This window comes from Lampetra fluviatilis, unplaced genomic scaffold (genome assembly GCF_964198595.1).
Source record: "Lampetra fluviatilis unplaced genomic scaffold, kcLamFluv1.1 SCAFFOLD_184, whole genome shotgun sequence".
Lineage (NCBI taxonomy): Eukaryota > Metazoa > Chordata > Hyperoartia > Petromyzontiformes > Petromyzontidae > Lampetra > Lampetra fluviatilis.
Window position 1 is genome coordinate 146,722 of NW_027621618.1, and position 8,279 is coordinate 155,000.

Here is an 8,279-nt window from a genome sequence, read left to right on the forward strand (position 1 = left end):
GAGCTACAGGGAGAGTGGGAGGAGCTACAGGGAGAGTGGGAGGAGCTACAAGGAGAGTGGGAGGAGCTACAGAGAGAGTGGGAGGAGCTACAGGGAGAGTGGGAGGAGCTACGGAGAGAGTGGGAGGAGCTACAGAGAGAGTGGGAGGAGCTACAGGGAGAGTGGGAGGAGCTACAGGGAGAGTGGGAGGAGCTACAAGGAGAGTGGGAGGAGCTACAGAGAGAGTGGGAGGAGCTACAGGGAGAGTGGGAGGAGCTACAGGGAGAGTGGGAGGAGCTACAGGGAGAGTGGGAGGAGCTACGGAGAGAGTGGGAGGAGCTACAGAGAGAGTGGGAGGAGCTACAGGGAGAGTGGGAGGAGCTACAGGGAGAGTGGGAGGAGCTACGGGGAGAGTGGGAGGAGCTACAGGGAGAGTGGGAGGAGCTACAGGGAGAGTGGGAGGAGCTACAGGGAAAGTGAGAGGAGCTACAGGGAGAGTGGGAGGAGCTACAGGGAGAGTGGGAGGAGCTACGGGGAGAGTGGGAGGAGCTACAGTGAGAGTGGGAGGAGCTACGGGGAGAGTGGGAGGAGCTACAGTGAGAGTGGGAGGAGCTACAGGGAGAGTGGGAGGAGCTACAGTGAGAGTGGGAGGGGCTACAGGGAGAGTGGGAGGAGCTACGGGGAGAGTGGGAGGAGCTACAGGGAGAGTGGGAGGAGCTACAGGGAGAGTGGGAGGAGCTACAGGGAGAGTGGGAGGAGCTACGGGGAGAGTGGGAGGAGCTACAGGGAGAGTGGGAGGAGCTGCAGGGAGAGTGGGAGGAGCTACAGGGGATGGGAGGAGCTACAGGGAGAGTGGGAGGAGCTACAGGGAGAGTGGGGGGAGCTACAGGGAGAGTGGGAGGAGCTACAGGGAGGGTGGGAGGAGCTACAGGGAGAGTGGGAGGAGCTACAGGGAGAGTGGGAGGAGCTACGGGGAGAGTGGGAGGAGCTACAGGGAGAGTGGGAGGAGCTACAGGGAGAGTGGGAGGAGCTACAGGGAGAGTGGGAGGAGCTACAGGGAGAGTGGGAGGAGTTACAAGGAGAGTAGGAGGAGCTAGAGGGAGAGTGGGAGGAGCTACTGGGAGAGTGGGAGGAGCTACAGGGAGAGTGGGAGGAGCTGCAGGGAGAGTGGGAGGAGCTGCAGGGAGAGTGGGAGGAGCTACGGGGAGAGTGGGAGGAGCTGCAGGGAGAGTGGGAGGAGCTACAGGGAGAGTGAGAGGAGCTACAGGGAGAGTGGGAGGAGCTACGGGGAGAGTGGGAGGAGCTACAGGGAGAGTGAGAGGAGCTACAGGGAGGGTGGGAGGAGCTACAGGGAGAGTGGGAGGAGCTACAGAGAGAGTGGGAGGAGCTATAGGGAGAGTGGGAGGAGCTACAGGGAGAGTGGGGGGAGCTATAGGGAGAGTGGGAGGAGCTACAGGGAGAGTGGGGGGAGCTACAGGGAGAGTGGGAGGAGCTACAGGGAGAGTGGGAGGAGCTACAGGGAGAGTGGGAGGAGCTACAGGGAGAGTGGGAGGAGCTACACTGAGAGTGGGAGGAGCTACGGGGAGAGTGAGAGGAGCTACAGGGAGAGTGGGAGGAGCTACAGGGAGAGTGGGAGGAGCTACAGGGAGAGTGGGAGGAGCTACAGGGAGAGTGGGAGGAGCTACAGGGAGAGTGGGAGGAGCTACAGGGAGAGTGGGAGGAGCTACACTGAGAGTGGGAGGAGCTACGGGGAGAGTGAGAGGAGCTACAGGGAGAGTGGGAGGAGCTACAGGGAGAGTGGGAGGAGCTACGGGGAGAGTGGGAGGAGCTACAGGGAGAGTGGGAGGAGCTACAGGGATAGTGGGCGGGGCGTCGTCCACCTCCCCCCCCAGCCCCTCCCCCTTCCCCGTGTTGCTTCTGAATCTCCATTAAGTTGGTTGGGGCCTTGCGATCCTAGCCCTGTCCGTGTGTCTCACTTTGTTTGTGTCTCACTTTGTGTCTCTCTGTGTCTCTGTGTCACTGTGTGTGTCTCTGTGTGTCTCTGTGTGTGTCTCTCTCTGTCTCTGTGTCTCTCACTCTGTGTGTGTCTCTCTCTGTCTCTGTGTGTCTCTGTGTCTCTCACTCTGTGTGTGTCTGTGTCTCTGTGTCTCTCTCTGTGTCTCTGTGTGTGTGTCTCTGTCTCTCTCTGTCTCCGTGTGTCCAAGCGGTCGTCTCGCCTCCTGCTGCTGTTGTTGTTTGTTGATGTTGTTTGCGTGACTCTTAAACCACCACCACCATCACCTCGTCACTTTCCCTGGTGAGGAGGAGGAGAGAGGTGGTGAGGAAGGCGACAGTGAAGAGGTGAGGGGAGTGGTGAGGGAGTGGTGGTGGTGGTGATGGTGGTGAGAGAGTGGTGGTGGTGGTGGTGAGGGGAGTGGTGAGGGAGTGGTGGTGGTGGTGAGGGGGTGGTGGTGGTGGTGAGGGGGTGGTGGTGGTGGTGAGGGGGTGGTGGTGAGGGGGTGGTGGTGGTGGTGGTGAGGGAGTGGTGGTGGTGGTGGTGAGGGGAGTGGTGAGGGAGTGGTGGTGGTGGTGGTGAGGGGGTGGTGGTGGTGGTGAGGGGGTGGTGGTGAGGGGGTGGTGGTGATGGTGGTGAGAGAGTGGTGGTGGTGGTGAGGGAGTGGTGGTGGTGGTGGTGAGGGGAGTGGTGAGGGAGTGGTGGTGGTGGTGAGGGAGTGGTGGTGGTGGTGGTGGTGAGAGAGTGGTGGTGGTGGTGAGGGGGTGGTGGTGGTGGTGAGGGGGTGGTGGTGGTGGTGAGGGGGTGGTGGTGGTGGTGAGGGGGTGGTGGTGGTGGTGATGGTGGTGAGAAAGTGGTGGTGGTGGTGGTGAGGGAGTGGTGGTGGTGGTGGTGAGGGAGTGGTGGTGGTGGTGAGGTGGTGGTGGTGGTGAGGGAGTGGTGGTGGTGGTGAGGGAGTGGTGGTGGTGAGGGGGTGGTGGTGGTGAGGGAGTGGTGGTGAGGGAGTGGTGGTGGTGGTGAGGGAGTGGTGGTGGTGAGGGAGTGGTGGTGGTAGTGGTGAGGGAGTGGTGGTGGTGGTGAGGGAGTGGTGGTGGTGGTGAGGGAGTGGTGGTGGTGAGGGAGTGGTGGTGGTGGTGGTGGTGAGGGAGTGGTGGTGGTGGTGGTGAGGGAGTGGTGGTGGTGGTGGTGAGGGAGTGGTGGTGGTGGTGGTGAGGGAGTGGTGGTGGTGAGGGAGTGGTGGTGGTGGTGGTGAGGGAGTGGTGGTGGTGGTGGTGAGGGAGTGGTGGTGGTGGTGGTGGTGGTGAGGGAGTGGTGGTGGTGGTGGTGAGGGAGTGGTGGTGGTGAGGAGATGGTGGTGAGGAGATGGTGGTGAGGGAGTGGTGGTGGTGGTGGTGAGGGAGTGGTGGTGGTGGTGGTGAGGGAGTGGTGGTGGTGGTGGTGGTGAGGGAGTGGTGGTGGTGGTGAGGGAGTGGTGGTGGTGAGTGGTGGTGGTGGTGAGGGATTGGTGGTGGTGGTGGTGAGGGAGTGGTGGTGGTGGTGAGGGAGTGGTGGTGGTGAGGAGATGGTGGTGAGGGAGTGGTGGTGGTGGTGAGGGAGTGGTGGTGGTGGTGGTGAGGGAGTGGTGGTGGTGGTGGTGAGGGAGTGGTGGTGGTGAGGGAGTGGTGGTGGTGAGTGGTGGTGGTGGTGAGGGAGTGGTGGTGGTGGTGAGGGAGTGGTGGTGGTGGTGGTGAGGGAGTGGTGGTGGTGAGGGAGTGGTGGTGGTGAGGGAGTGGTGGTGGTGAGTGGTGGTGGTGGTGAGGGAGTGGTGGTGGTGAGGGAGTGGTGGTGGTGAGGGAGTGGTGGTGGTGGTGGTGAGTGGTGGTGGTGGTGGTGGTGAGGGAGTGGTGGTGGTGAGTGGTGGTGGTGGTGGTGGTGGTGATGAGGGAGTGGTGGTGGTGAGTGGTGGTGGTGAGGGAGTGGTGGTGGTGAGGGAGTGGTGGTGGTGAGGGAGTGGTGGTGGTGGTGAGGGAGTGGTGGTGGTGGTGAGGGAGTGGTGGTGGTGGTGAGGGAGTGGTGGTGGTGGTGAGGGGGTGGTGGTGGTGGTGAGGGGGTGGTGGTGGTGGTGGTGATGGTGGTGGTGGTGGTGAGGGAGTGGTGGTGGTGGTGAGGGAGTGGTGGTGAGGGGGTGGTGGTGGTGGTGAGGGAGTGGTGGTGGTGGTGGTGAGGGGGTGGTGGTGAGGGGGTGGTGGTGGTGGTGGTGAGGGGGTGGTGGTGGTGAGAGAGTGGTGATGGTGGTGGTGGTGAGGGGAGTGGTGAGGGAGTGGTGGTGGTGGTGAGGGGGTGGTGGTGGTGGTGAGGGGGTGGTGGTGGTGGTGGTGAGGGGGTGGTGGTGGTGAGAGAGTGGTGATGGTGGTGGTGGTGAGGGGAGTGGTGAGGGAGTGGTGGTGGTGGTGGTGGTGAGGGAGTGGTGGTGGTGGTGGTGAGGGAGTGGTGGTGGTGGTGGTGAGGGAGTGGTGGTGAGGGAGTGGTGGTGAGGGAGTGGTGGTGAGGGAGTGGTGGTGAGGGAGTGGTGGTGAGGGAGTGGTGGTGAGGGAGTGGTGGTGGTGGTGGTGGTGAGAGTGGTGGTGGTGGTGGTGAGGGAGTGGTGGTGGTGAGGGGGTGGTGGTGGTGGTGAGGGAGTGGTGGTGGTGGTGGTGAGGGAGTGGTGGTGGTGGTGGTGAGGGAGTGGTGGTGGTGAGGGGGTGGTGGTGGTGAGAGAGTGGTGGTGGTGGGGGTGGTGAGGGAGTGGTGGTGGTGGTGGTGAGGGAGTGGTGGTGGTGGTGGTGGTGAGGGAGTGGTGGTGGTGGTGGTGAGGGAGTGGTGGTGGTGAGGGGGTGGTGGTGGTGAGGGAGTGGTGGTGGTGGTGGTGGTGATGGAGTGGTGGTGGTGAGGGAGTGGTGGTGGTGGTGGTGAGGGAGTGGTGGTGGTGGTGAGGGAGTGGTGGTGGTGAGTGGTGGTGGTGGTGAGGGAGTGGTGGTGGTGAGGGAGTGGTGGTGGTGAGTGGTGGTGGTGGTGAGGGAGTGGTGGTGGTGAGGGAGTGGTGGTGGTGGTGATGGAGTGGTGGTGGTGAGGGAGTGGTGGTGGTGGTGGTGAGGGAGTGGTGGTGGTGGTGAGGGAGTGGTGGTGGTGAGTGGTGGTGGTGGTGAGGGAGTGGTGGTGGTGAGGGAGTGGTGGTGGTGGTGAGGGAGTGGTGGTGGTGGTGAGGGAGTGGTGGTGGTGGTGGTGGTGAGGGAGTGGTGGTGGTGAGGGAGTGGTGGTGGTGGTGAGGGGGTGGTTGTGGTGGTGAGGGGAGTGGTGGGGGTGGTGGTGGTGAGGGGAGTGGTGGGGGTGGTGGTGGTGAGGGAGTGGTGGTGGTGGTGAGGGGGTGGTTGTGGTGGTGAGGGGAGTGGTGGGGGTGGTGGTGGTGAGGGGAGTGGTGGGGGTGGTGGTGGTGAGGGAGTGGTGGTGGTGGTGAGGGGGTGGTTGTGGTGGTGAGGGGAGTGGTGGGGGTGGTGGTGGTGAGGGGAGTGGTGGGGGTGGTGGTGGTGAGGGGGTAGTGGTGGTGGTGAGGGGGTAGTGGTGGTGGTGAGGTGGTGGTGGTGGTGAGGTGGTGGTGGTGGTGAGGGGGTGGTGGTGGTGGTGAGGGGGTGGTGGTGGTGAGGGAGTGGTGGTGGTGAGGGAGTGGTGGTGGTGGTGGTGGTGAGGGAGTGGTGGTGAGGGTGAGTGGTGGTGAGGGTGAGTGGTGGTGGTGGTGGTGGTGAGGGAGTGGTGGTGGTGAGTGGTGGTGGTGGTGGTGAGGGAGTGGTGGTGGTGAGTGGTGGTGGTGGTGGTGAGGGAGTGGTGGTGGTGAGTGGTGGTCGTGGTGGTGAGGGAGTGTTGGGGGTGGTGGTGAGGGGGTGGTGGTGGTGAGGGAGTGTTGGGGGTGGTGGTGAGGGGGTGGTGGTGGTGAGGGAGTGTTGGGGGTGGTGGTGAGGGGGTGGTGGTGGTGAGGGAGTGTTGGGGGTGGTGGTGAGGGGGTGGTGGTGGTGAGGGAGTGTTGGGGGTGGTGGTGAGGGGGTGGTGGTGGTGAGGGAGTGTTGGGGGTGGTGGTGAGGGGCTGGTGGTGGTGAGGGAGTGGTGGGGGTGGTGGTAAGGGGGTGGTGGTGGTGAGGGAGTGTTGGGGGTGGTGGTGAGGGGGTGGTGGTGGTGAGGGAGTGTTGGGGGTGGTGGTGAGGGGGTGGTGGTGGTGAGGGAGTGTTGGGGGTGGTGGTGAGGGGGTGGTGGTGGTGAGGGAGTGTTGGGGGTGGTGGTAAGGGGGTGGTGGTGGTGAGGGAGTGTTGGGGGTGGTGGTGAGGGGGTGGTGGTGGTGAGGGAGTGGTGGGGGTGGTGGTGAGGGGGTGGTGGTGGTGAGGGAGTGGTGGGGGTGGTGGTGAGGGGGTGGTGGTGGTGAGGGAGTGGTGGGGGTGGTGGTAAGGGGGTGGTGGTGGTGAGGGAGTGTTGGGGGTGGTGGTGAGGGGGTGGTGGTGGTGAGGGGAGTGGTGGGGGTGGTGGTGAGGGGAGTGGTGGTGGTGGTGAGGGAGTCACTCACTACAGCCCTGCTGGAGGCTACCTGGGGGAGCTTTGTCTGTGTGTGTGTCTGTGTGTGTGTCTGTGTGTGTCTGTCTGTGTGTGTCTGTGTGTGTAAGTGAGTGAGTGAGTGTGTAAGTGAGTGTGTGAGTGAGTGTGCGAGTAAGTCAGTGTGTGAGTAAGTGTGTAAGTGAGTGTGTAAGTGAGTGTGTAAGTGAGTGTGTAAGTGAGTGAGTGTATAAATGAGTGTGTGAGTGAGTGTCTGAGTGAGTGTGTAAGTGAGTGTGTGAGTGAGTGTGTAAGTGAGTGTGTAAGTGAGTGTGTAAGTGAGTGAGTGAGTGTATAAATGAGTGTGTGAGTGAGTGTGTGAGTGAGTGTGTGAGTGAGTGTGTGAGTGAGTGTGTGAGTGAGTGTGTAAGTGAGTGTGTAAGTGAGTGTGTAAGTGAGTGAGTGAGTGTATAAATGAGTGTGTGAGTGAGTGTGTGAGTGAGTGTGTAAGTGAGTGTGTGAGTGAGTGTGTAAGTGAGTGTGTAAGTGAGTGAGTGTATAAATTAGTGTGTGAGTGAGTGTCTGAGTGAGTGTGTAAGTGAGTGTGTAAGTGAGTGTGTGAGTGAGTGTGTAAGTGAGTGTGTAAGTGAGTGTGTAAGTGAGTGAGTGAGTGTATAAATGAGTGTGTGAGTGAGTGTGTGAGTGAGTGTGTGAGTGAGTGTGTAAGTGAGTGTGTAAGTGAGTGTGTAAGTGAGTGAGTGAGTGTATAAATGAGTGTGTGAGTGAGTGTGTGAGTGAGTGTGTGAGTGAGTGTGTAAGTGAGTGTGTGAGTGAGTGTGTAAGTGAGTGAGTGTGTGAGTGAGTGAGTGTGTGAGTGAGTGTGTGAGTGAGTGTGTGAGTGAGTGTGTGAGTGAGTGAGTGTGTGAGTGAGTGAGTGTGTGAGTGAGTGTGTGAGTGAGTGTGTGAGTGAGTGAGTGTGTGAGTGAGTGAGTGTGTAAGTGAGTGTATAAATGAGTGTGTCAGTGAGTGTGTAAGTGAGTGTGTAAGTGAGTGTGTAAGTAAGTGAGTGAGTGTGTGAGTGAGTGAGTGTGTGAGTGAGTGTGTAAGTAAGTGTGTGAGTGTGTAAGTGAGTGAGTGTGTAAGTGAGTGTGTAAGTGAGTGAGTGTGTAAGTGAGTGTGTGAGTGAGTGTGTAAGTGAGTGAGTGTGTGAGTGAGTGTGTGAGTGAGTGTGTGAGTGAGTGTGTGAGTGAGTGTGTAAGTGAGTGTGTAAGTGAGTGAGTGTGTAAGTGAGTGTGTGAGTGAGTGTGTAAGTGAGTGTATAAATGAGTGTGTAAGTGAGTGTGTAAGTGAGTGAGTGTGTAAGTGAGTGTGTAAGTGAGTGTGTAAGTGAGTGAGTGAGTGTGTAAGTGAGTGAGTGAGTGTGTAAGTGAGTGAGTGAGTGGGTGAGTGAGTGAGTGAGTGTGTGAGTGTGTGAGTGAGTGAGTGTGTGAGTGAGTGAGTGTGTGAGTGAGTGTGTAAGTGAGTGTGTAAGTAAGTGAGTGAGTGTGTGAGTGAGTGAGTGTGTGAGTGAGTGAGTGTGTGAGTGAGTGTGTAAGTAAGTGAGTGAGTGTGTAAGTGAGTGAGTGTGTAAGTGAGTGTGTAAGTGAGTGTGTAAGTGAGTGTGTAAGCGAGTGTGTAAGTAAGTAAATGAGTGTGTAAATGAGTGTGTAAGTGAGTGTGTGAGTGAGTGTGTGAGTGAGTGAGTGTGTAAGTGAGTGTGTAAGTGAGTGTGTAAGTG